The sequence below is a fragment of the Tamandua tetradactyla genome, chromosome 1 (genome assembly GCF_023851605.1).
Source record: "Tamandua tetradactyla isolate mTamTet1 chromosome 1, mTamTet1.pri, whole genome shotgun sequence".
NCBI lineage: Eukaryota > Metazoa > Chordata > Mammalia > Pilosa > Myrmecophagidae > Tamandua > Tamandua tetradactyla.
In genome coordinates, this window is record NC_135327.1 from 98,016,031 (window position 1) to 98,042,567 (window position 26,537).

At 39.6% G+C, this 26,537-nt stretch overlaps 2 long non-coding RNA genes across 4 annotated transcripts in view; both read right to left on the reverse strand.

Moving 5' to 3' along the window:
• LOC143685525 (uncharacterized) overlaps nt 1-26,537 on the reverse strand; it is a 113,358-nt gene that overhangs the window by 30,182 nt on the left and 56,639 nt on the right. The gene's annotated exons all lie outside the window — the stretch shown is intronic.
• On the reverse strand, nt 19,881-24,962 carry LOC143685556 (uncharacterized). The gene is made up of 2 exons (XR_013176716.1): nt 24,480-24,962; nt 19,881-20,323 (listed from the first exon to the last, which is right to left on the reverse strand). It is a non-coding gene; the product is annotated as an uncharacterized LOC143685556 (long non-coding RNA).

Sequence of the window (26,537 nt, forward strand, 5' to 3'; positions counted from 1 at the left end):
AGTACTAATGGCAACACTATTTGGGATATTAGAGTTGCCAGGACAGTGCACTTGTATGACCTGGCCTTGTAGTTGTCTAGCCCTGTGGTTTTTTGGATAAGGTGCAGGCATAAGACTGTTTGATTTAGTCTTCTGGTATAGTTGTGCCTAGGGATTTGCAGATGGAAATACACATTGGATTATTAATTACTTTTCTCTTTCTGTTTTTTTTTTTTTTTTTTTACTTTTTTTTAATAATACATTTAAGGCATTTTATTTTTACCATGTGCACAGTTCATTTATATTGTTTATGAATTTTGTGACAATTGAAAAATATGCTACAAAATATTTGTTATATACAGAGGCATTGGTTCTGACAAGGTTGAGGATCAGTGCTCCAGGAGGAGGCAGAAGCTGAGGCTAGAGAGTTGAGATTAGAGTTGGCAGTGGAAGTGACAAGAGTCAGCTTATGAGATATCTGTTCCGGAGGGCCATTCCTTCAAAAGTGATGAAGGGATATCCACTCATCCATCATGCAGAGGCACAGACACAAAACAACACTGCTTATGAAAATTTACCTAAAGTTTCCACATTTGGTCCAGTTGCAAAGTGCTGCCTCCTTGCCAATTTCAGACTCTGACCTCCCGTTTGCCCACCAAACTTGGCTTATATGTCTGTCCTGCTTGGGCTTGTCTCATCTGTTTTCTTCACTCGATAGATACATCAGCCCATTTCCAAAACCCCTCCTATGAGCCACACTTTCTTGGCCCTGACATCAGCACCACTCCTGGCTCGGGGCTCTGCTGCGTCTGTGTAGGCTTTGATGACTCAAGAAAACCATCTTGATACCTGACCACAGAAAGAACAGAGATCACAGAGGGCCAGTACAGAGAGAGGAAACGTGAAGAGCAAGCTCCTTTGATAAAACAAGACATCAAGCTCTCTCTACCCAGGGTCTCCCAGTCTCCGCTAAAGACTTTGTTCGCTCCCTCCCATGAATTCTGAAATTCATTCAGTTTCACAGTTTTATAAAATGGCAAAGTCTCACTCTCTTAGCCCATGATTAAATCCCAGTTGTTTATTTATAGGGCCATTTGTGGCTGAAACCTCTCTCTAAAAAAAAAACTAATAATTGCTTCTTTAGATGGTTTTCCTCTATCTGCCAGAAGGTGTCATTTTGGGATGAGGCCATTCAAACTTGCTCAAATCTGAGCGATAACTCAACTAAAATGAGGTCAATGTAAATGACTACCCACAACAGGGAAAAACCTGTTAAATTAAATCCAGAGTAAGTACCAACATATCATGTAGTGAGAGTTACATGTGTCAAATGAAGGAGTGTTATGAGGATTAATGAGGCTGTTATTAAAAAATGCTTTGGGATTCTTGACTGAGTGGCATTATTGAAAGTGAGAGTAGGGCTGGCATTTATAGACTGTAGTTAGATCAAGGCCTTGTTCCCCAGAACAGACTCTGGGGAAATATAGAGAGAGCAATGGAAGAACTAGAAACATATTTTTTATTGATGGTTGAATCTTAAACTATATTGAGCAGTTCAAATACTTAATTCAGCAAAATGTGTATGCAGATGCCAGCGTCTGCTTTGCAAACTTCTATAAATAGTAGTGGACGCTCATCTGAGAATTTGAAACTAAATGTTGTAGTCTACGAAAGAAATGCTGTGGCAACAGCAAAGACCATTTCACAACAAATTTATTTTTGTTCTCTGCAGCAGATTGTGTGATAGGCAGGTATCAAAGATGGAGAATGTCACAGAACTCTCTGTCTGGTGAAGCACAGTCCTAGCCAGAGGCAGTGACAGGATCCCAGGTGCTGCCTACAATACTTGATGTGGCTGTGGAAAGTGGAAAAGGTGGCCCAGTGCCTGGATGTTTCTAATTATCAAAGGTCTCAGAGATGCCTCCAGGTCACTGAATTTTTCTTTTCTTTTTCACCTGGAAGCATGCCCATTAGATGAAGTCATTCTATCCTTTGAGATTTGGATAAAATTGTCCTGAGTCTTCTATCATCTGTCTTGCAAAGTCCATAAGCTGCCTGTGATTTCCCAGGGGCTGGTCCTCATGGATTCCTAAGAGTTTCTTCTGCAGATGGGCCCTCCCTCACCATCTCCCACTGCTGTTCTTACTATCCTTGCTCACTAATCTAGCCATGAAAGCCAATCCTTTTCCTGGATTTCCCCCAAAGTCTGCTGACACAGGCATTAGGTGTACTGCAGTGCACTATACTGAATATTTGAGGAGACAAATGGCACTTACCTCACAGGAACAAAAACAATTTAAAATATAGTGACAGTTATTGCTGCTGCTAAGAATCCCCCAATTATCCCAGCACTAAGAAGTTTTCATTGGCTGCTTTCCTCTGTAAGTTTCAGGGTCCTACAAAGCCAAAGCTGGTCAGCCCCAGGCCTCTTCCTTTCCCTTGTCTGCTGCCTTTCTCCTTTACTCTTTTCTCATTCCAAATTCATACTCATTTCCTATGTAGAGCTGTTGAACTAGTTCTTTGTAAGGTCCTTCCAACCCATGCCCTCATGCCACCATCTACATCTGTGATGCAGTTTATCAAGGTATTTTCCTGACTGAAAACAGTTACCCAGGAAAGGAATGAATATGATTCCTTTTTTCCGAAGAGAAATTCTGCTGCCTTCCATGTTGAAGCGTAGGCCACCCTGTGACTACACACGGCCTGTGAGGGAGCCGTGGGCACTCAGCATGCTCAGCAGTCACGGAAACTGCTTCCCACTTTCTGGTAAGGAATATCTCTTCCACCAACCACTGCCTGCTTGTCTTCCATGAATGGTTCTTCAGAAGTGACCCTGTGCATGCTGAACTCCATTCAAATGATACTGTGTGGACCTCCCCCCCCCATTTAATAGTAATACACTTACAATTTAAAATATTTTAATGGCACAAGAGATATCTCATGGCAGGAAATTGCAGATCCCAATACAAACTGCCACCATACCTACAACGAAAGGAAGAGGTCCCTACAATGAAGAGGTCAAAAAAGTATTTTTTTCCGAAGTCAGAACTTTTTACAATTATATTGAATTTATTATTTTGAATAGGTAATAAATGCACAAGGCATAAAAGTCAAAAGGTACAAAGGGGTATTGAGTGAAAAGTAACTCTTCTTCATCCCTCTCTTGCCCCATAATTTCCAGCCCTCCTTCCGAGAGGCAACCACAGTTTCTTCTGGATCCTCCCAGAGATTTTCTATGCATTTATAAATATATATATTTGTTTATTTTTTCCTTAGACAACTTGTGTCCCTCTATATATTTTCTATACATTTTTAAACTTTTTTTATTATGAAAAGTAACTTATATACAAGAAGCAATAAATTTCCAAGTACATTTTAACAAGTAGTTATAGGATATATTTTAAAGTTTGGTATGGGTTACAGTTCCATGTTTTTTTCATTTTTTCTTCTGGCTGCTCCAAGAGAATGGAGACCAACAGAAATATCAATATATTGATTCAGCAGTCATATTCATTTATTAAATCCTATCTTCTCTTTTACATTCTTCTTTTTTCTTTTTTTGTGAAAAATAACAAATGTACAAAAAAGCAATAAATTTCAAAGTACATTGCAACAATTAGTTGTAGAATAAATTTCAGAGTTTGGTATGGGTTACAATTCCACAATTTTAGGTTTTTATTTCTAACTGCTCTAAAATACTAGAGACTAAAAGAAATATCAATATACTGATTTAGCACTCGTACTCATTTGTTAAACCCAACCTTCTCTGTATAATTCCACCATCACCTTTGATCTTTCTCTCACTCTTTATTTTGGGCTATGCCCATTTTAACTTTTTCTTGTTGAAAGGGGCTGTTGATAATATGAGGTGGAGAATGGAACTAGTTGATGTTCTAGAGAGGCTGGCCCCTCTGCATTTCAGGACCTATTTTGTCCAGGGACCCATTTGGAGGTTTTAGGTTTCTGGAAAGTTACCCTAGTAAATAGAATCTTTGTAGAATTTTACATAATGCCCTAAGTATTCTTTAGGATTGGCAGGGATGGTTTGGGTTGGGGTTTGGCAAGTTTTCATATCAATGTCTAACTGAAGCTTGCATAAGAGTGACCTCCAGTGTTGCCTCTCAACTCTATTTGAACTCTCTCAGCCACCGATACCTTAATTGTTTTGCTTCTTTTCCCTCTTCTATATATTTTATTTTGCATTAACAATATATCTTGGAGATCACTACACATAAGTAGATACAGAGATTCCTCACTGTTTGTATTGGCTGTGTACTTTTCCACCATATGGATATGCCATAATTTAACTATTGATGGATATTTGTATTATTTTCAATATTTTCCTGCACAAACAAAACTTCAGTGAATACTTTGTAAAATATTCTACTTTGCGCAGAGGCAATTATATCCAAAGGATAAATACCTTGCAATGAGACTTTTAAGTGAAATGCTACATGCATTTTGACTTCATTAGATATTGCTCAATTGTCCTCCAAAGAAATTCAGTAGTTTACTCCCCCCAGAAATGTATTGAAGGGATAAAAATTTATCTGTACTTAAGAGCAGGATAAGAGTTGGAATGACAGTAAAGGGAGAATAGAATTCTAACAGGGAGAAATGGCTCTCTCCTAGTTTGTAAGCTCCTTGAGAAAAGCTACTATGCTTTGTCATCATCATATAGCAACGAGCCTGGCATGTGTAACATGTAAATATTGGTTGACAAGTGATTGGCATAGGAAAGGTTCAAGGGTAGGCACTAAGCCATCTGGGGACAGAGAGTAAAGCAAACAACTTAGAGTATTATGTATGAGGGGAAATAAAGGGCAAAAAAAAAAGTCAAAAATGTAAGTTGCTTTTCTTTTGTAATCACACATGCACAAAAAGATAGTTTGTACTAAGCACTATACAGGAGAAACGTGCTGAAATCTATCTTGGATTTTATGGTTTTCTGTGGGAAAATATTTATCATATCATCCAAGTAAAAAAAAGTATTAACCTTTGTTATTTTTCCAAGCACTCATCATAGTTTTGTCAGTATGTAGCCATTGGATCAGATGTTGTAAGGCCAGAGTCACCTGGGGTGCCCATAAGACCAGGCCAATTGCTGGGGCTGCCCCACTGACCATCTAGGTCACCAGGTTGGGAGAAATGATTTGCTGGGCCTCTCTGTGGCAGGCCACTGTAAATGTGTAGAGTCAAACCAAGTCTGCAAAGGTATGGAATTTATGTGGTTAGCGACAGATTAGCAATCCATGGAAATCAAGTGATTATTATGAGGTAGGTAAATTGATAATATAAAGATTAGGCAGGTATTTATGTACGCATATATACACACAAGATAGATAGATAGATAGATAGATAGATAGATAGATAGATAGATAGATAGATAGATAGATAGACAGACAGACAGACAGACAGACAGACAGACAGACAGACAGACAGATAGATAGATAGATAGATAGATAGATAGATAGATAGATAGATAGATAGATAGATAGACAGACAGACAGAGACTTCATTAAGGCTACTACCTGCTAGGCACTGCCCCTATACTATTGGTAGACTTTACAACTCTAGGTATAAATGTTATTGTCCCCATTTTACAGACTAGAAAACTGAAGTCTAAATCAGTGAATGGCTTGTCCATGATCACTCAGCTAATAAAGAATGAGGCAAGAATTTCAGTCTAAGTATATAAGGCTCTATACCCATATTTCTACTATACTGTGAGACCTGAATTCCAAGTACAAATTAACACCATGGATCAGTCACCATTCATACTCTCATCATACATTCCCTCTTCAGGCTGCCTCACTAAGCCAGAGAGATGGCAGTGCTTATGACATCAAATTAAATCTCAGTCTCACTCTCCTGCCAGCCGATTCCTTTAAGTAACCAATACTATACCATTTCCACAAGAAATGGATTATGCTTCAGATCTAGTAATGGCGTATTTGTTGTGCATGACTTCCTTTCCAGAATACATGTGGCTTGTGGTCAGCCTGGGCACTGGGGAAACTGTAGCATTTAAACATTACCTTTATCACAGTGTGTTCCCCACAACGCTTTTTTTTTTCTTTTGGTACCTGGATCATTAGAAAGACCACTAGTCACTGTAAAAGCAAATTAAGTTTAAATACATTTCCTTGACGCATCTGTTTTGTTAAATGTATCCCATGAAGCCAACATTAAAAGCAAATGCCATTAAGAGGGCATAAGGTAAGCTCATTTAGTTGACCAAATTGCATAACACAATGAATTAATATGGTAATATGCCTTTGGAGACCAGCAGCAGATAATAGAGGTGAACAGTGGAGCTGGAGCCTGGTTTTGGAAAAGCAAAAGCAATTCATCATTATGCTGTAACAATATAGGAGAACATTTCTCATTTCCCACTCACCTGCCTCCAATTCTGAAAACCTTTACATTGTACTTTTTGAACATAAACTTTGACCAGTGCAACTTTTCTCACTCACACTGCTGCATTTTGCTACCAAAAAGCTTTTTTCGTTTATATTTTGAAATGGTGGTAAATAAGTGGAGATTTCAGTTATAAGTGGGAGTTGGTGGGACATAAAACTGTGGAAGCCTTGCCCTTTGCACCCTGCAGACCAATTAGTAAAACGCTCTTCACATAGAAGGCAAAGGTGAGAAATAAGAGATGAACAGGTAGAACAGAAATACGTAAAAGATCCCAGCTGTCCATCCCTAGGAGGTAAGCACTGGAATGTTGTGCTGTGTAATTTGACTGTCATTTCTTGGACTCAATCCTTCTCTCCAAGGCTTGGTATTCTGTTTTTATTCTGCCAGAAAGAACCTAATTAAAGTTCGTTGTGCCCAGTCAGCAAGAATGTCTCCCTAGCCACTTAAAGAAAAAAAAGAAAACACCTTATCTAAATGATGTTTTCCCCGGCTATAAAATTATATATGCTCATTATAGAAAATTTTAGAAAACACAGAAAAGTACAAAGGAAAAAATGCAAAATCATTTATAATACCAAGACTCAGAAACACTACTATTGGTATTTTGGTATATTTCTGTCTTTTTTATATACCATTAAATAGCCTTCATAATCAGGATTTTAGTTGCTGCCTAAAATGATTTAGCAGTACTTATGAAATTGGACATTTGGGTTTTCTTTTCTCTCTTTCCTTTCTTTCTTCTTCTTCTTCTTTTTTTTTTTTTTTTTTTTTTTTGCAGTTACAAGCAAAGCACTAGCAAACACTTTTACATAGACCTGTTATTCCAGCTTTAGTCTTTTTTCAGGTTGTATTCCTAGACTAGAATTCCTGGGCCAGGTATGTGGATAATTTTAGAGCTCTCATGCTAAATCCATACAACACTTTTCAATCTTTACCTTACTTTACATCTCGGGAACTTTCAACACCACTGACTCTTTTCCTCAGATCCTTTTTCCTTTTCTCTGTGATATCTATTTTGTTTTGCTTGTCTCCTGTCTTTCTGGTTCTGCCTTCAGGGTCCCTTTTCTGGCTCCCTCTCCTCTATCTAGCCATAAATATTGACATTCCTTAGGTTTCCATCCTATGCCGTCTTCTCTTCTCGGTCTGCACTCTTTTCCTAAGTGAGCTCATCTACTCTCAAGGTTTCATTCATTATGTATACATATAATATGCATTACTTATATATAGTAAATACAATATAATATGTAATATATTATTTATATAATATATATATACCTACTATATATAGTATATATATGTTACTTATCTATACATATATTTATCTCTGTCACAGTTATCTTTTCTAAGTTCCAGGACCTTATATCTAACAGTGTCCTGCCTTTCCCACTTCAATGTCTCACAGGCATTGCAAACCCATGATCTTACCACACCAATTCAACACTTATTATTCTCTGTTTTACAAGAAGGAGAAATAAGGACAATGAAAGTGTGCATCATTTTCCTGTTCCTGACTTTAATGGGAGCAGTTCCCATATAGCCCATTGAGCAGGATATTGCCTGCTGGTTTGAGACAGAAATCTTTAGCATGTAATACTCTATGGAGGAAGACATTTCCCTCCTAATATTTGGACCCCACCATTTTATCCACCGTGTATTAATTCTTCCATCCATCCTGACCTTATGTTTTAACCTGCTCTTGGTGCTAAAATTACCCAACTCATGATGACTACAGTAATGCTGACAAAAAAAAATTGCACTGTAACATAGACAAAAAAATTCAATAAAGGATTGCTTCTTGCTAAAGACACTAAAATTTGATAAAATAAAGAAAAGAAAACTTTATAGAAATACCAAAAACAAAATCAACAAATGGTTCAAATGCATAGGATAAGAATAATGTGGACTGAAATTGATGGAAGAATTAAATCTGCTCCCTCAGAACAGCGATTGACAACATTTGACCCAGAACATTAAACTTGGCGAAAAACAATGGCCAGAAAAGAAAGCTCACAAATGCAGAAATTATCGTCTGTAAAATTTTGTGTGGACCACCCCCACACACACACACACAAAAAAAAAAGAAGAAAAAGAAATGTTTAAACCTTTGTAGAGTTTGATAAAAATACTTCCAGAAAAATAAAAATGGAAATGGGGCAAACGGGTTTAGTTCAATTGCGCTATTAAAAGAACGGATTAAGGGATAAAACCTTATCAGTGGACAACTTTGTGGAGAAAGGGATAAGCTATTTCCTCTGAAGAGGTTTCAAATTTTGAGTGTGATAATGTTTCTTCCTCTTCTTCCCCATGATTTCCACTGTAAAGTGAAGCAGCTGATAAAAGAAAAATTTTTCATGCAATTTAGGATTTCATAGCCCTTACTGAGCCATTCATAAATCTGGCAGCATTCCATTAAGAAAGTAGAAGGGAACCCCACCCAGGGAGTGGAAGGGGGAAGTCCATATAGAGCAATTGAGGAAGCAAATGAGGAAATGCTCTGTCTGGCTGACCTTAAGTCTCCATCTTACACAGAAATATCTGACAAAGTGGGGAGCAGATATGCATTGATAAGTATGGTATGCTTGTCCGTTCTGATAAGCTCTCCCTACTGAACTGAAGCTAGATTTATCATCAAATGTTGATTATCAGCCACACTGTAGGGTATATTTTGCTTTCTCAGAAAACCCCTGCAGGTAACTGCTTTTTCCGTTTTGAAAAGTCCTCCATGGAAAAGGGATCTTCTCCTGCAACACTCAATGCAGGCGGCGTTTTGTTTGACTTAACATAGCTAAACCACACTCTTCATCTTCAGGCTTACTACAAGGCTAGATGGCAGGGTTGCCCCATGTAGAAGATCTTGAATGGCGCTCTGGGGACCCAGGGTGGAGCAAACCTGAGCACGTTCTTGCCCACTGCAGGCCTCTCCTATATTCTACCCTGAGTGTCAAACCTAAGCCTACTGGCGCAGGTTCTCAAAACTGAAGACTTTCAAAGTATCAAGGCACTTTCATAAACATCTACTTCAGTTGTTCATAACCTGAGGCCACCACATCCTTGAAACCTATATGCCTACCTAACATGATCTACAAGCTGAATAAATAAGACAGGTACTATTTATTTAAAAGTGATACGAATTTAATTCTTGTGATTTCTTATCATGCACCTTATCATTCAACACATTATTATAACCTAAATTTTATTATGTGGGAGTGCACGACATTTTTGTTGTTGTTGTTACCACTTCTGAAATATATCTTTGGGGATCTAAATCTTTTTTTTTTTTTTTAACGTGTGTTTCTTTTTATTTGACTTTTCTTTTTTTGTGTGAAAAATAACATGTTCAAAAAAGCAATAAATTTCAAAGCAGATTGCAACAATTAGTTGTAGAACAGATTTCAGAGTTTAGTATGGGTTACAATTCCACAATTTTATGTTTTTACTTCTAGCTGCTCTAAGATACTGAGGCTAAAATAAATATCAATATAATGATTCAGCAATCATACTCATTTGTTAAACCCTACCTTCTCTGTGTAACTCCACCATCACCTTTGATCTTTTTCCCACTCTCTAGGGTTATTTGGGCTATGCCCATTCTAAATTCTCATGTTAAATGGGCCTGTCAATAAGATGGGATAGGGGGATGGAACTAGTTAAGGTTCTGAAGAGGATGGCTCTTCTGCATTTCAGAATTTGTATGATCCAGGGATCCATCTGGAGGTTGTAGGTTTCTGGAAAGTTACCCTAGCACATGGAGCCTTTGTAGAATCTTATGTATTGTCCTAGGTGTTCTTTAGAGTTGGCAGGAATGGTTTAGTTGGGGGTTGGCAAGCTATGATAGGTAGCAATGTCTAACTGAGGCTTACATAAGAGTGAGCTCTCTCAGTCACTGATACCTAATTTGTTACATTTCTTTTCTCCTTTTTGGTTAGGATGGCAAGTTGATCCCGCAGTGCCAGGGTTAGGCTCATCCCTGGGAGTCATCTCCCATGCTGCCAAGGAGGCTTTCACCCTGAATGTCATGTACCATGTAGGGGGAAGGGCAATGATTTCACTTGCAGAGATGGGCTTAGAGAGAGAGAGGCCACATCTGAGCAACAAAAGAGGTCCTCCAGAAGTAACTCTTAGGCATACCTATAGGTAGTCTAAGATTCTCCACTACATACATAAGATTCACAAGAGCAAGCCTCAAGATCAAGGGCTTAGCTTATTGATTTGAGTGTCCCTAATGTTTGATACAGTATCAGGGTTTTCCCAAGTGGTAAAGTTTAATAGTTCCATATTTTTTTCTCCCATCCCTCACAGGACTTTGCCAATGCTTTTTGATTATCTGCTTAATATTCTCTGGGATTTGTCCAGGCATTACATTAAGCTATTAAAGGCCCTCATTCTTATTCTGGGCTCCCTGTGTCAGGATTGTTTAAACGATCTATCCAGACGGGTTGAATTAGATTACGTGCTACAGCAAATTTAGGTTCTGGACAACATAAACCTTTCTTCCTTTGGTTTCAAAGAGTAGATGAAGTTCTAAAAAACAGGCAATGCCTGTGTTCTGAATTACCTTAATCCCAACCTGATAGGTTTCATTCTTATCTCTAAATACCATGTTATACATACATAAAACAGCCTCTTAAAACCCAGAAATAACAATTACCCCTCCAGACTAAATGTGACTGCAACAAGAGCTTAGAATCTAGGCCCTGCTTCTTGTAAGTATTTTCTAAATGAGACCATACAATATTTGCTCTTTTGTTTCTGGCTTATTTTGCCTCACCAAATGTCCCACAGGTTCATTCACACTGTTTCATGCTTCACAATTTCACTCCTTTTTGTAGCAGCACAATATTCGATCATATGTATACACCATCATTCACCTATCTACTTCTCAGTCGGTGCATCCATCAGCCACCTCCATTCTTGGGCATCATTAGTATAAAGTTCAGCATGACATCTTTTTAAGATTAAATGGGGTCTTTATAGCCAAAAGGATTTTTTTAATCTGGTCCAATCCCTTCACTTTACAGATAAGTAGCAGGTAAGTTAAATGACTTACCCAGGGTCTCTTAGTGAATTGTTAACAGGGCTGGTTCTAAATATTCATTCCCTGACTGTACACCCAGGGCTCTTTCTACTAGATCACCCTTTCATCTAAGGAAAATCAAACTCAAACAAGGCTTCCTGCCTTCAAATTTGCTTAGTTTGAGGGTTTTTTGTTTTCTAGTTGTTTTTGTTGTTTCGTTTTGTTTTTTTGGTATAACAGTGGTAAAGTACACTAGGGGAGCTGGAAAAATAGAAGACTGCATTGATCTTTGGAGAACAATTATGAGATAGTCACATGTAAGTTCATTGAAATTTTATCAGTAATATGGAAAATGTCTTTTATATTTCTAAAAACACCTTAGAGTAGGGCAATGACTACCAAATCTCAATGATTGTGTCCTACTCTTCTCTCTTCCTGGTCACATGGTCCTCCTGGTAGAACTACATTTCTTAGCCTCCCTGGCATGTGGTCCTTCTGCTGGAGACCCCGTTTCCCAGCCTCCCTTGCTGCTAGGTGTGTTTACATGACTAATGTGACTTGAATGCTCATGAATAGTATGTGAGCAGAAATGATGTATGCAAAATTTACTTAAAAGAGGATGTCTTGACTTGAATTTTTCCTGCTTTTCTATTAGCTGTAATAGGAATATGTCTATGACCCAGCTTTGATTTAGTAGACAATTCTAATACCCCAGGTGATGGTGGAGCAAGACAATAATAGAAACTGAAGTCCCTGAGTAACTAAATGGAGTATAACTGCCCTTCAGCTTAGATCATGAAAGTTTTGGTCCATGTCACTCATTCTTTTTTGTGCCACTGTGCTTTGTAGAATATTTGTGATGATTGCTCCACCTTTACTCGTAACTTATACAGTGACCAGACATTTTCTTACCCTTTGAGGGCATTGAGAGAAAGAAATACATTCATCAGCTTGCCACATTGGCCAAGATGTATTTAATTCTAGATTAGTGTCTGGCTAGTGGGGGAACTGGGGAGAGGGGTGCAACTCTGTGCTTTAAGATCAAGGGATAGATCTGGTTCATGTTATAAAAGTAAGTCACTGATGTCTGACCCATATTTTAGGGATCTCTATTACCTAACAAATATATTTATAAAAATTCCCTCCTATTTTTATAATTCCCAGTGAAATAATTATGTTAGTAGGCAGAAAAAAGAACTGTGCTGTGCTTTTTATTGAAAAATAGTCATATTTCTAGAACTTTGATAGGCAGACATTGATTTAACTAACTTACACGTGACAGTATTAAAATATTATCTTGGTCATCTTTTTAAATGCTTCTGCCATTCTTTCCCTTATGCTAAGGGAGCTTTGTAATGGGCCTTCTGGTATATATGGGAAGAAAGAAAATTCAAGATCACTTTCCTGTTTTGCCATATCCTTGATGTGCTCCCTACCTGACACTGCATCCAAATTTAGATCCATTTGTAGCTGGGTTGGGAAATTAGAGCCTTGCAGCCTCAGTGTCTGGGTCCCTCTGAAAAATAGGGTGCGCCTTGGGTGCTCTCCCTTCCTAGGTACACAAAGAGCCTGAGAACAGTGCTATCAACCCTCCTGCCAGCCCCCAAAATAAGGAGCTCCCACCCAGATGATGTGTGCTTGGCAAGCTCTATGGAGCCCACAGAGAGAGAGCGAGAGAGAAGGGGTATTTTCTTCTCCCTTCCTTTCCTTCAGTCCTGCAAAGCAAGACCCACCTTTTCCTGTTTTGAAAAGTACCACCTCCTCCCCCCAGTACATCTTCTTTAGAAACAGATTAAATGAGGTTTACTACTCCTTTCTGATTTAAAATCTCATACTTCTAGTATTTCTCATTGGAATATTTTTCCCTCCAATGGGAAAACAAAAATACCTTTTTCCCTGTCTGCTCTATGTAGCTGAATCAGTGTTTTGAAGATGACGGACAATATTGAATTTTTCTAAAATGCTGCAGTGAGATAGGTAACAAGTATTTAATAATTTGAAATCTATTTCTTGTTAAAAATCTGTTCATATTAATTCAAAGGTTGAATTGAACTGGCAATATCATCAAAGAAATGACAATTTAGGATGCCATTATTTTATTGCTTTGCAATAGCGTGCAAGGGTATAAAAAACCTTTTCCTTACTACACATTGTCTTACACCTATTCCTCATGTAAAGACAACATCTTTGAATGATGTTAATCATGACAGTTTTTCTTCAGAAATTTATTGATTTGTTCTTGCATAATAGAAGGCGTTAACACAACCTAAGTCTTAGACAATGTTATTAACTGACAGTTAGTCTTGGTTAGACCAGTACTACGAGGACTTTTGACAGGACCTTGGGTTGATCGTATCAAAAGCAAATGTACTTTGGGTCAAATGTAAATGCAAGGTTCCAGTTAATTTATTTTGAAGTTACTTCTCTCTATTTAATCCAGTCACCAATTTAGATCACAGAAATCTCTTCCTTCCTTTTCTGGCAGAGGCAAAAATCAACACAGCCTCTCTCCCAGCTATAAAAATAGTCAGACAGACCAATATATTTTTGAAAACCATAGCCATGGATAGTCAAGTTTAGAGATAATGCTTTATTGTGACCATTGCTTATAAAGAGTGTAATAATTCAAGCACTCACCTTCCTTCCATTGTTTGACCCCAGAATGTTAAATATAAATAAATATGTGATGCTGCTTCTGGACAAATGAGATTTCAGTAAGCAGGACTGCTTTATGATCAAACTAAAACCTATTTAATAAAAAATCTTTAATAAAGCTGTGGTTTAAAACCTGTCCAAAACATTGACATCTGATAAATGTTCTGTTTCAAAGATGCACACTATAATCAAATCATAAGGATAATTCAACCTGATGCTTGTGTTGTTCCCGGGTTCACCATTTACATCTTGAAACTTCATGTTGGGGCTCAAAGCTCATAAGGAATTGACACATAAAAACAAAAGATGCAGTATTGCTTTCCTTGCTTTACATGGAGAGAAGGCTGGCTGCCTCTGCTAACATCGAGCACAGACATGCCACAGCTAAACGTAAGTACTTCCCAAGTGACCATGGGAACTCATTTTAAATGAGTTTCAGAAAAACATATTAAATTCTCATTCTTCTCTTTGAGAGAAAACTTCCAACCCTCCATTTTTAGTCGTCAAAAAAGCTCTTATTTTTGAAGTCAACTGTGAATACTGGGGCAAGCTGCAAATTAGTCTTAAAGGGTTTGCATTTGCTAAGTCACTGTCACGGCATAAATCAAGGTGGGATCCACCTTGATGGTTTGAGATCACATGAATGAGGATTTCCTTAAGGCCAGAGATTGGACCAATTAGTGTTTCCAAGTGCCCAGCAGATATTAATCAGAATTCAGGATAATCCTGGGAATTCTCAGCGAGTCATGAAATCATAAATTGTACTTAACATCCCTCATACTCATTATCATGGATATCAAAAAAAAATGTTTAATTAATAAACATAAACTTTAGTAGTTTTTACAAAGAAATGGTGCCTATAGCAAATATTCAAACATTGGAAAACAGCGGTAAACATTATTAGGCAGTACTTAAATAACATCTAGATCTCTTAGCAAAGTTAATAGCGCTACACAGAATTTCAGTCTAAGTTGCCAATTTAATGTCTTATTTTGCATGCAAAAACTGAGCATTTCTTGGAATACCACTCACAGGATTTGTATAAAGTACACTATGCCTATAAATCTATTAATATTTATCTTTGCAAGAATGGCTCACCATTCACAGCAGACTGGGCCACGAACACATACTTACAGCCCCCTCAGCTGAAAGTGAGTCTGATTAGACCGTGCACTTCTCTCCTCTCTGTTTCTAACCAGGATCTCAGAAACCTCAACCTTCAACTCAGAAGCCATGTGTTAACATTTCCTACTCTTGCATTCATTCAACTAGGTATCCCAGATTCCTTCTACCCAGTAAAGTCTCTATGCTGATCTTAAAGCTTTAATTCTCACAGGAAAATTATACTTTTGCCCTTTTTCCCAATCTCCCAGATTTTTCTGGGAATTCTGAAAATCATAAGTTTCCTGAGAAATGTCAGGAAGGAATTTCCACACAGAAACCTTAGGTTTGATGGAAGAACAGATCAGTGAGATAAAGTAGACTTTCATAAGAGCATTTTGCTGAATTTTCAAGTATACCCAGCAAAAAAGAGTGGGAATATGGAAAATGGCTCTTTGCCAACTTTTCTATACAAAGCTCGCACCATCTTTCTGTCCCTCGGCCCTGTTAGCCCCACATAGACACCATCTCCCTTCCCCGATACCAAATCCCCTGGGGGCTCAGTTTGGATCCAGCTCAGCCCTGGTCACAAAACTGACATTCTAAGGCGGGACCCAGAAGAGGGTGTTCCAACAGTACTGAAACCTGAAGGTGCCTGGGGGTGAGGGGACCTAAAGCAGCCCCTCACCTCTGCTTTCAACCATAGCACCTCCACATCTATTGGTTTTTCTCCCCCCAAAGAATTTTTGTTTGTTTAATGGAACATTTCTGTTGCTAAAAAAGAAAATATTTGAAAAGTGCCAATTTACAGAGCCCTGTGAGGCCTTGGGGATCCCTGAGGGGCAGATCTCTGTGGGACTGGATCAGTTTCAGGCCAGTATCTAAGATCCAGAGCAGGATGGGGATCCCGAAGTAGTATTTGGGACCTGGAAGCCAGCCAGAGCCCTCTCCCCTTGGGTGCTAAAACACAGAATGGCCCAGCCTTCGAAGCCCAATCATGGACTGAACCAGTCCTTCTTGGTCTTTCTGGCCATACCCAACCACCTGAACCACTCAAGGAGACTGGGGGCAAAGCCAGAACTAGAAAGACCTGCAAACTCCCCATTGCTTTGTAAGTATGCCTTCTCTGCACACCCATCCCTGCAACCCCTCACCCAAAAGGCAGTTTCATGTGACATTACAAACACCTCCCTGGAGATTGTAAACTGGGCATGACTTATTTTCTCCTCCTCCTCCTCTTCCTCATCGTCTTTATTCCCCTCCTCCTTCCTTCTTCCTCTTCATTTTTATTCCTAAAATAGACAGAATTGCTTCCTTTCTGTTCTACAGCCTTTGATTTCTCTGCATATTCCAGAACAAGCTTCCAAAATAGCCATCCAGATGACAGTGAATCCACTATGGTCTCCTCCCTCCTCCTCCTTGGTCCCCAAGCCCTCAGAGCTCCAGGCCTGCTGCACTAATCATGGGACATGCATTGCACTGCCCCTCCCCAGTGTTTGCACCCACGGAAGCCCCTGCCTGGTTGTCCAGCCACCCACCATCTCTGCCTACTGAGATCCACAGGCTAGGCAGCCAGTGTTCCCTGAAGTTGTCTCCAATTCCCCTGAAAGTGGAATGACCCATCACTGCACACATTGCTCTGCCTTTCATAGAATACATTCTCAATAAATATAAGAAATGAATTAAACTGAATTCTCCACTCCCCAAACATACAGAATGGTCTTTATGTAGCTGACTTGGAAAATAGGTTATTGACTAACCCACCAAATAGAAGACCAAGCAAACATCCCAGAATATTTATGTTGCCTTAGGTCTTAATTTCAAGGGCATGTATGTTCTTATGCAGATGCAAACAAAAAAAGAAAAGTGAAACCAAAAAATCTGGATACTTACTTCAAAATTCCAGGGGCCTATTTTCCAATTCATGTCCTACCACAACCTCCCCGTGGACTGTTTACTCTTCTTCTTAGCACCGTCCTCTTCTTTAGAGTTAAAGAATGGAGAAAATAAAATGAGAGTCAAGAGACTTTCTTTCCTTTTGGGCTATGTGGATGATTTAATCCATTCTTTTGCCATATATTTCCCGAGCACCTACCAAGTAGGAGCCCTAAGAATACAAAGACAAGACACAACTGCTGCTTCCAGCAAGAAGGTGACACTGGCTTCTACAGTTTGACTCGGGAAAGCTAAGGCAAGGAGTTCAGTGGGATTTTTTTAATGAGCAGATCAATGGGGGTTTTGTGTTTTGTTTTGTTTTTTAATAAGCAGATAAATGGTTTTCTGGGATGCTAGGTGAGGAGCTTGAAAAAACTACTGGAATATCCTATCTTGGTTCAGAAAATAACAGAATCACTTAGGAATTTCAGTCCTGGGAGTTTGAATTCTACTCCTATCCCCACATGATACTAGGTAAATCATTTGTTTCTCTATTGCTTTGTTTCCTCAGTTTTGAGGATCACTGATTGAGAAAAGAAATCTGGATTGTTAATTCTAAAAGCAGAGTTTGGGGCCCAACATTTCACCTAATACCAATCAAAGTTACCATAATGAAGCAGATATTTTCATTATAATTACGTATTTTGTTTCTCTCACACAGATACATAAAATCACTTCTAAAAGCATCATTTTAGCATATGCACTGCTAAAATGTATGCCTATCTCTATTTATGAGTATGAACTTGGATTTGTTCAATTTGAATGTAACTAGAGTTGCATGAGATAATGTGAAATGAAGATGTAAGCCAGAACATAAAATGATCTCTTAGTGTTTAGAATTCACTTGTCCCTAACAATCATGCAAAGATAAAAGTACATACCCTTCAAAACATAGAACAGTTGTGTTAAATTGTGTTTACCTTCAGTCAGTTAATTAGAAAGCGTTCACTCGGTGATGTAATTATGTGACACTTGGGACTAAATACATCAGAAGAATCAGGCAAAACGTTGCAGCCAGAAGTTCCGGGGCAGAAGAGAGATGCAATGGAACTCTTCAGAACACATTCCCAGATGGGTACAGAGAAGCACTCTGAGCCATTTTCAATCACTAACTCCCCTGATGTGAGAGTCCATTCCCAGCAACTCACAAAACATCCTTCTTCACCAAGAGTTCTTTTCAGAAATGGAGTGATCTGCTGTGATTTAAAGTTCTCAAAACACAAAGAAAACACGCAATTTCTATAAGAGCCTTGGACTCTGTACTTCTAGAAATGGAGAGGTGCCAGAGTTCACAACACCAATTTCCTACAGTTCAATTAAGAGGGACCAAATCTATGCAGAGAATGAAGGAATTTTTAAGGCTTCTTTGGTTTCCTCCTACATACCTAGGCACAGCACTGATTCCACTGGAGACTTAAATTCATATCTATTAGGAAATGTGATAACTTCCTCTGGTACAGCAATTTCCACTAGACAGGGTGCTTCCATGTGCATGATCTTTTTTGTTTCTCATGGCCCTGTCTGAAAGTGGGTAGAAGAGTCCCCACTTTTGAGGTGAAGAACAACTAGGAGAGGAGAATTTTAACTAATTTGTCCAAGGTCACACCCTAGTGAGTGGCAATGCTGCAACAAGATCCCAAGTTGCCAAAGCTCAATGGTGCTCTGTTTCCACCGGACCGTCATCATTTTCCTACCACCTCCTCTTGACTCCATTTGGCTCTATGAAATGTTCTCAGAAGACACTCTCCATTGCTGAAAACCTCTTGACTCATATATTTAGTCAACTCACATATTTAATCAGCTCTCCATATTCATGGCAGTGGGGACACATATTGTTTGGAAAGATGGAATCTTCTGAAGTAAGAATTTTACAATGCAATATTTTCCTGAGCTCCTGAACGGGGAGCCCAGCATGCTGTGTTTTAATCTCACCTCTGCCTTTCACTAACTGTGTGATTTGAGGCAAGTTCAATTACAGTGGACTATTCATGTCTCATAGCTCTGAGATTCAGAGCCCCTGAATCTGAATCTGACCTCTTTGGGACAAGGTTTTCTCATGGATACTGAAGGTTTCAACTAGATCTCTCAGTCCCACACAAGGCCTAATGCTCTGTGATAGCTATAATTCCTAAATCTTCTTTGAGTTATGTTAACTATTATCCTTACCCCTTACCCCATCCAGAAATAACTGCTACCAAGATGCTTTCTTTCTTTAAGAAGTATCTAGATAAGCGGTTCACAAAGAAAAGGGGAGGGAGTTGTCCTAGATTGCCAGGGCTGCTATGACAAATATCATGCAGTGGGTTGGCTCAGACAACAGGAATTTATTGTCTCATAGTTTGGAAGGCTAGAAGTCCAACATCCCTGTATTGGCAGGGTCTGCTTTCTCAGAGAGTCTGTAGTCTTCCAACAGTCCTTGGTTACATAAAGAGCTCTCTCTCCTTGGTGTCTGCTCCTCTGGTTTCCACTGACTTCTGGCTTCAACTTACTGATGGTATCCAAATTTCCTCTTGTAAAAACTAGTCATATGGATTAAGGCCCATCCTGACTCAAATTTTGCCCTCATCTAAATAAGTCCTTCAAAGATCCTATTCACAAATGAGGTCACACCTCAATTAATAATAACATCTTCAATGGTCCTATTTACAAATGGGCTCATACCCACAGGATCATGGATTACAACTTGAACGAATCTTTTGTGGGAAGCATAATTCAGTTCTAAGAGGAATGTAATAGCTAGGGTTCTCCAGAGAAACAGAATTAGCAGAAGATATCTGTAGATATAAAATTTATTAAAGAGTCTCACATGATCATGGGAAGTAGAGTCCAAGGTCTGTAGAGCAGGCTGCAAGCTGGCAACTCCAATGAAGGTCCTTAACAAAGTCTCAGGAGAGGCTGGCTGGACAACCGTGGGAATGGGAGAGTCCAAAATCCTTCGGGCTAGCTTGTGAAGCTGGCAACTGTGATGAAGGGTCTGGACAAACTCCACAGGAGAGGCTCACCAGCTGAAGCAAGAAAAGTGACTGTCTCTTCTGAATCCTCCTTAAAAGCCTTCTGGTGATTAGATTAAGCATCACTCATTGCAGAAGACACTCCCCTTAGCTGATTACAAATGCAATCAGCTGTGGATGCAGCCAATGTTGTCATGATTTAAATCTATGAAATGTCCTCATAGCAACAGACTGGCCAGCGCTTGCTCTACCAGATGACCGGGCACTACAAGTTGACACATGAAATGACAAAGGGTTAACATTTTTTAAGTGCCCATCCTGTAGTTACCTTATATACTCACCTCACTCAATTCAAGCCTTCTAACCACCAAGTGAGGTTTGTGCTATTATTTTTATATAAGAGATGGGGACAAGGAAGTGCAGAGAAACTACCTTGCCCAAGGTCACAAAGCTATTTTTGGCAGAGCTAGGATTCAAACACTGGCCTGTTTGCCTTTAAAGCCCCCGTACTCTTCCATGGAGCTACTTTGGTAATAGACAAGCTAAGGATCAGGGATACAGACAAAATAAACACAAGGAGTTCCCCTAAGTTTAGTTTCCCTAAATAATGGAACGAGTTAGGTGAAAAGGTAAAATCCAAAGATAATGAAAGAATGTCAATTTTATGGTGCAGTATATTTCCCTAAGTCTAGCCAAGCCAATGGAAATATTGTGATGGGGAAAGGGCAATGGACTGGGTTGCAAAAGATCAGAACCGTGTTCTATTTTGATGTTAAAGGATAAACATTTTTAGACATCATGCTCCAAATAAGTAGAAGTTCTGCCTGCAAGCTGGGAAATAAAACAGTAGTAATAGTGGTTAACATTATCGGGGTGTTGTGGGTACTGGGTACGATTTGGAGCACCCTCATGACATGGCCTCATTTTCATCCTTACGACAACCCTTAGGGGTGAGCATACGATTCCCTTATTTTACAGATGAGAAAACAGAAGCACATGAAAGTGATGAGGCCTGCCCACTACTGCAGGGTAAGTGGTAGAGCCCGCACCACTTACTGATTTCAGTGCCCAAGCTCTGAGCCAGTGTTGTCAGAGCATAAGGCGCATCTCTATGTGGCTAGACAAGCATTTCAAAATTCAAATCTAAAAATCAGATTTGGAAAGACAGACTTCAATGAAACGCCAGATGCTCAACCAAGAGAAAATCCTACATGGTGTCATTACTGTATTATATGCAACTGTCTTCCAGAACTGGCTCTGCCCGAAGTCAGACTTGAGTGAACATTTCTATCAGAGTAGCTGGTAGGATCATCTGCACTTAACGGAAACCCAGCACAAGAGTGGCTTAATTGAATTGAGGCCCACTTTTCTCACACAAGCAATCTGGGACTGTACAGTTGCCACACACAGCTCCTCCTGCCTTTCCAGGCTGCTGCCGTGAAGAGTGTTCACTTCATCCTTCTGCTTTAAAGATGACTGCTGTGCTTCCCTGCTCTGCTCATTCTGTAGGGATCAGCTATGAGCCACTATTTAAGTTTAAACTAATTTAAATTAAATTAAATTAAAAAGTCAGGTCCTCAGTCACAGTAGCCACATTTCAACACGGGGCTTTTGCACACCATATTGGGCAGAGTGGATACTGCACACACCCATCATTGAAGAAAGTTCTCTTTGGACAGCTCTGCTCTGAGCATCTCACCTGCAGGCTTGGCAGGAAGATGAGGGAGGGAAGAAAAAAAAATGAGTGCCAGCTGAGACTGTTCCAGGAAAATAATATCTTTCATAGAGATTTTCTTACCCAGTAAAAATATGCTTTCACCTCATTGGTTAAAATGACATCACTTCACCACTTCTAGGTACAAGGGAGTTTGGTAAGCTTAGCCTGCTGCTGCCCTGAACTAAAATGGGATGTGTGGGTAAGAAAGAGGGAAGCGTACATTAAGTAGGCAACTAGCAGATTTTGCCACCCTCAGCATCACATGTGAGTTGTGCTTTAAATTATGGCTGGTTTTACCAAAACAGAAAAGGCAAGCCAGGCAGAAAACATCTGTCATTGCACAGATGTGGGGCACTGAGCGTGCAAAGGCAGTGAGTAAATGATTGCTGCCACCTAGAGTCTCCACCAGTTGGAGTTCCAAGAGCGAGAGGACAGACTGCAGTGGGCAAGGGGGTGGTCGTTGTGTGGGGGAAAGGCTGGCTGCAGGCAGCCACCTGGGCTCCCAGTATGGGGAGGGCCATCCAGAGGCTCAGCTAACAGCCATGGGGGCAGCTGTGACTTCTCTGAGGTTGCCACGGTATTGCCTCCGCTGGTGCACCTCCTCAGGGGCTTTTCTAAGGGGGTGAGCATTTTAACTAGCTCTAGTTTCAAGTAACACAGCACACAGGGAGTGTCCTGGGCGGCTGACAGGGAAGAGGTGGCGCTGTGGTTGGGAGAATACAAATAAACTTAGCCTTCAACTTTCTGTCTCCAGCCAGCCTTATAGGAAAATGAAAAATAATTTTACATAAAGATATGAAGACAAAAGGCATATTATTGCCACTCCCTTGTCTGCAGGCTTTGACAAAATACTTGTTTTGCTATAGATAGAAGGAAAGGATGACAGCTTGAAATGCATCAGGAGACAAGGAGAACGATTTGTTTGCCCCTAAGTGATTTTCCATGAGGAAATGTGATAATGACATTTAGTTATTCCATCTCTACCAGATGCAAAAGAGACATCTGGAGGTTAGCACACCTAACTGGTACTCTGCATCAGTGATCACACTGACAGCCATTTCTAAACGAGGAGATGGCAAAGAGGAGTTTGCGGGAAAGTATTTGGAAAATAAAATCTATTGATACTTAGGTCAATCAGTAAATGCATACCCGGTCCCGAAAGCATGATTCAGAGTGGGACCGGGGTGGGGAGAGAAAGCGAAGCGTTACCCTCTAATACATGCTTCAGATTCCCAAAACTTGGAGACCCTGAAACACTGAGCTATCTTTGAAGAGAGAGGAACCCCATTACTAAAGCTTAGACCTATGGCCAGGCTTGTATTTGCTGATGAAAGTGGAAAATTGATTCAGTGATCCAGGTCACCCTAGCTAATAGTTATTTCAGTTCTGCACTTTGTCATTGTATCAAGGCTATGTAAAAATAACGTTGATGATACCGTTTTTTTTCCATGGAAAATTATTGGCAGAAAAAAACAATGCCTATCTTTTATTGAGAGTTTGCAAGCTACGATCCCTTTCTGTGATGCAGTTCAATCCAGGCCTTTGTGTTAGAAGTTGCCATCAGCTCTCCCTGTCTCCACACTTTTCAATGTACTCCAGAAAGTCGAGGTCTTGAATTTGGAATCTAGTCCTGAAAGTGTACAAAAGCTTAGTGCTTTTCTTAATTGCATTAAAAAATTGACAAGTCTGGATGCTCAATTCAGTTCAACCATCCTTCACTGAGAAATTTCCATGAGGCTAGTAATTGTGCTGGGGATGTGAATACAGACTCGGTGGTTTTGCCATCTGCTTACCGCAAAAAGGAGAGTTCGGAGTGGCTGGTTCTTCCTGGCCCAACTGCTCTCAGTTTTCATGGGGAGAATGAGCAGAAGGCAAGGTGGGGGGCTCTGCTTTTTACCAAGCTGCCACATTTATAGGGAGACAGTGAAAGAAATTAGGTGATTTTCTTTTCAGGTCCAGAAATTCCCTATCTTAAACCCAAACCCCACATTCACAGACATTCCTGCATTTAAGGTTCCCAAAGTTTCTAGAATACAGTCTAAGACCACCTTTCCTTTACCTCATTTTCTTCACTTTCTACCCTTCCCCCACCCCCAAAATAAAGTAATAAGAGAAAAAATACTCAAAATTACTTTCTGTGAAAGAGTCAAGAGAATACGGGTCAAATGAATGTTTTTAGGAGCTGATGGTTTAGTTTTGTTTTGTTTTGTTTCAAATAATAGCCACCTCTCAAAAAATAGCACTTAGAGACTCTATTGGAACTATTAAGTCACCCCTCACTGTTCTCTTTTCAAAGTCTATCATTTCAATTTCTTTAAACTTTTCCCCTGGTCTTATTGTCTAAGCTTCTGGTTATTCTTGTTGTTCACCCGGATCCTGTTGAAGTTCTTTCGAATTTTAGATTCAAAAGCTGGATGCCATATACTCAAATAAGGGCTGGAATGTACGAAGGACACTATAAAGAGTAATAATATTTTTGTAGCCTAAGAGATATTTTTTGGCAAGGGCAGAGAGATGGCAAATGGATACGGATTAAGCACAGTCAAGAGGAAAAAGCCCTTGTACAATACGATGTGTGCTGTAAGTCCTAAGAGCACTGGTGCTAACTGGGTGGGCATTTCCCGGCCACAAGGTGAGGAAATGTTGAAACTGACAATTCCTCAGGCAAAAGCAGCCTTGTAGCATCAGGGTGTGGGCAACTTACCAGAAGGACGTTGGCAATATGACAGGTTAGCACCCGGCCTCAACTTACAACATAATCGGGTTTACTGTGACAGTGAGTCCACACTACTTCTGTAGGGTCAGTGGTCAGTCTGTGGAGGGCTTTCCAACAAGCCACGTGGAGCTGAGTGGCAGCGAGGACATGTCACCCGATGCTATCCTGGTGAAAACTCCTAAATTATGTTCAATTTGACAGAAGTTCCTTGCAGCCTTCCATAGGCTTGCTGCTGGAAAGCTCACTGCTTCGCAGGCTTCCCTTTCCTTCTGCATGCTGAACCTTTGCAGAAGAGGGGATACAGTGCATTTAAATTCTGATTCCAAATCTTCGCCTCTTCAGCCTTTTACTGATTGCCTCCCAAAGTCTGCTGAAGACACCAAGTATTGTCTTCTTTGATCCTGGAGCATTTCCTTCTTTATCCATTTTTCAAAATGTGTTTTCATTTACTTAGTTTTATTCCTATTTCTTTCCATGCTTGATGCAAAAAAAAAAAAAATGGTAAAAATGTCATCTCCCTGTCTACTTTCAGATTTAAGTGAGGCTTTACTGATTATTCATATTTCTCCCTCCTCTCCCCCACATGCCCATAACTCCCCTCTTTAGTTCCCTCAATTGAGTCCCAGATAAACAAAATCTATCTTATTTTTATATCCTGTTGCAACCCATTCAAATTTCATCCCTGAACGTCGGGGATTTATTTTGTCTTTGTAATCTAGTCTGGGGAATAGATTATCTGAACACACACACACTTCTCTTTTCAAGCTCTAAATTCACAACCCTCATTGAATGGAGAGAAGATGAAATCTTGGGTCATAACAGAACAGTTCATAGAAATCCCCAGGCATTTCAGGGAGCATATACCAAAAATGATCAGCTAGAGCAACAAGCACAGAATGCACAGGGAGAACAAAGGTTACAGGAGAGACGGCACTTATTTTTCATGATACAAACAATTCTATTGACTCTTTAAATTTTCATCCCAAGACCTTCCTGCAGCATTTGGTATTTGATGAAGATGAAATATAACAAGGTCGCATGTCACGCCATTTATGATAACCTAACATTATGGCTCTTTGGGAAATAAGACCAGGCATAGGAAGCTCTCAAATTTGCATGCTGTAAATGCCCAGCACCTGTTTATAATGCACCTTAACTGAGAAAACAGCTCCAGTAATAGCATGTAGCATAGTTCATGAATGCTATTAACCATTCCTATTGCATGTTACAAATTTTAAAGGTTTTTAACTTTACAGACAATCCATAGGTTTATGAATTGAAAGCCACTGAAATAAATCATCCTTGGTAATGAAGAGAGGGGAAAAAAAGGCATGCTATAATTTCTATTTGTCAAGGTATAATGATGTCACCATCCATTTATCCTCTGCACTTAAAGGTTGAAGCTATTCAACAAATCTCTCCTCAGCCAAATACATCTGGTGCCATAATGGAGGCCACGGCACAGGTTTCTGATTAGTTTGCACATCACTCAACAATTAGAACAGAAGGTAAAACTTGTTTTTTCCTATCCTGAGGCATCCATTAGAACAATAACCTTTAATGTAATGAATAATAGTAGGATTTTAAAGATAAGAATAGGAATGGTGTTACCTATTTTAAGATTAAGTTTTAAGATTAGTTCTCTGTGTAGTTTGTAGATGAAATGACTTTGCTTTGGAGGTGCTATTTTTATCCCAACCAGTGTTTTGATTTATTGTTTTTTTTTTTAACTAAAAATTGAGTTCATCACTAAAAAGACAGACTATGGAGTAAGAGATTATTGATGAAGCTTTACCTTAAAAACAACATGTACTTACAGGACAGCCATGAACAGTTGGGGAGGTTGTTTACTGCTCAAGGAAGCCAAGCTTCTATTTCACACTTGGTGCCAGATAGACAAGGGGCAGCCTTGCTACTTACAGAGCATTAGATAGAGAGTAATTTGAAAAGCTGTCTTAATTCTGCCTTCATGGCTGACAACTGTCATAGCAGTGACCGCCCATGTGCTGGGCAGTATTGGACAATACTGATTCTTCACCTAGGATT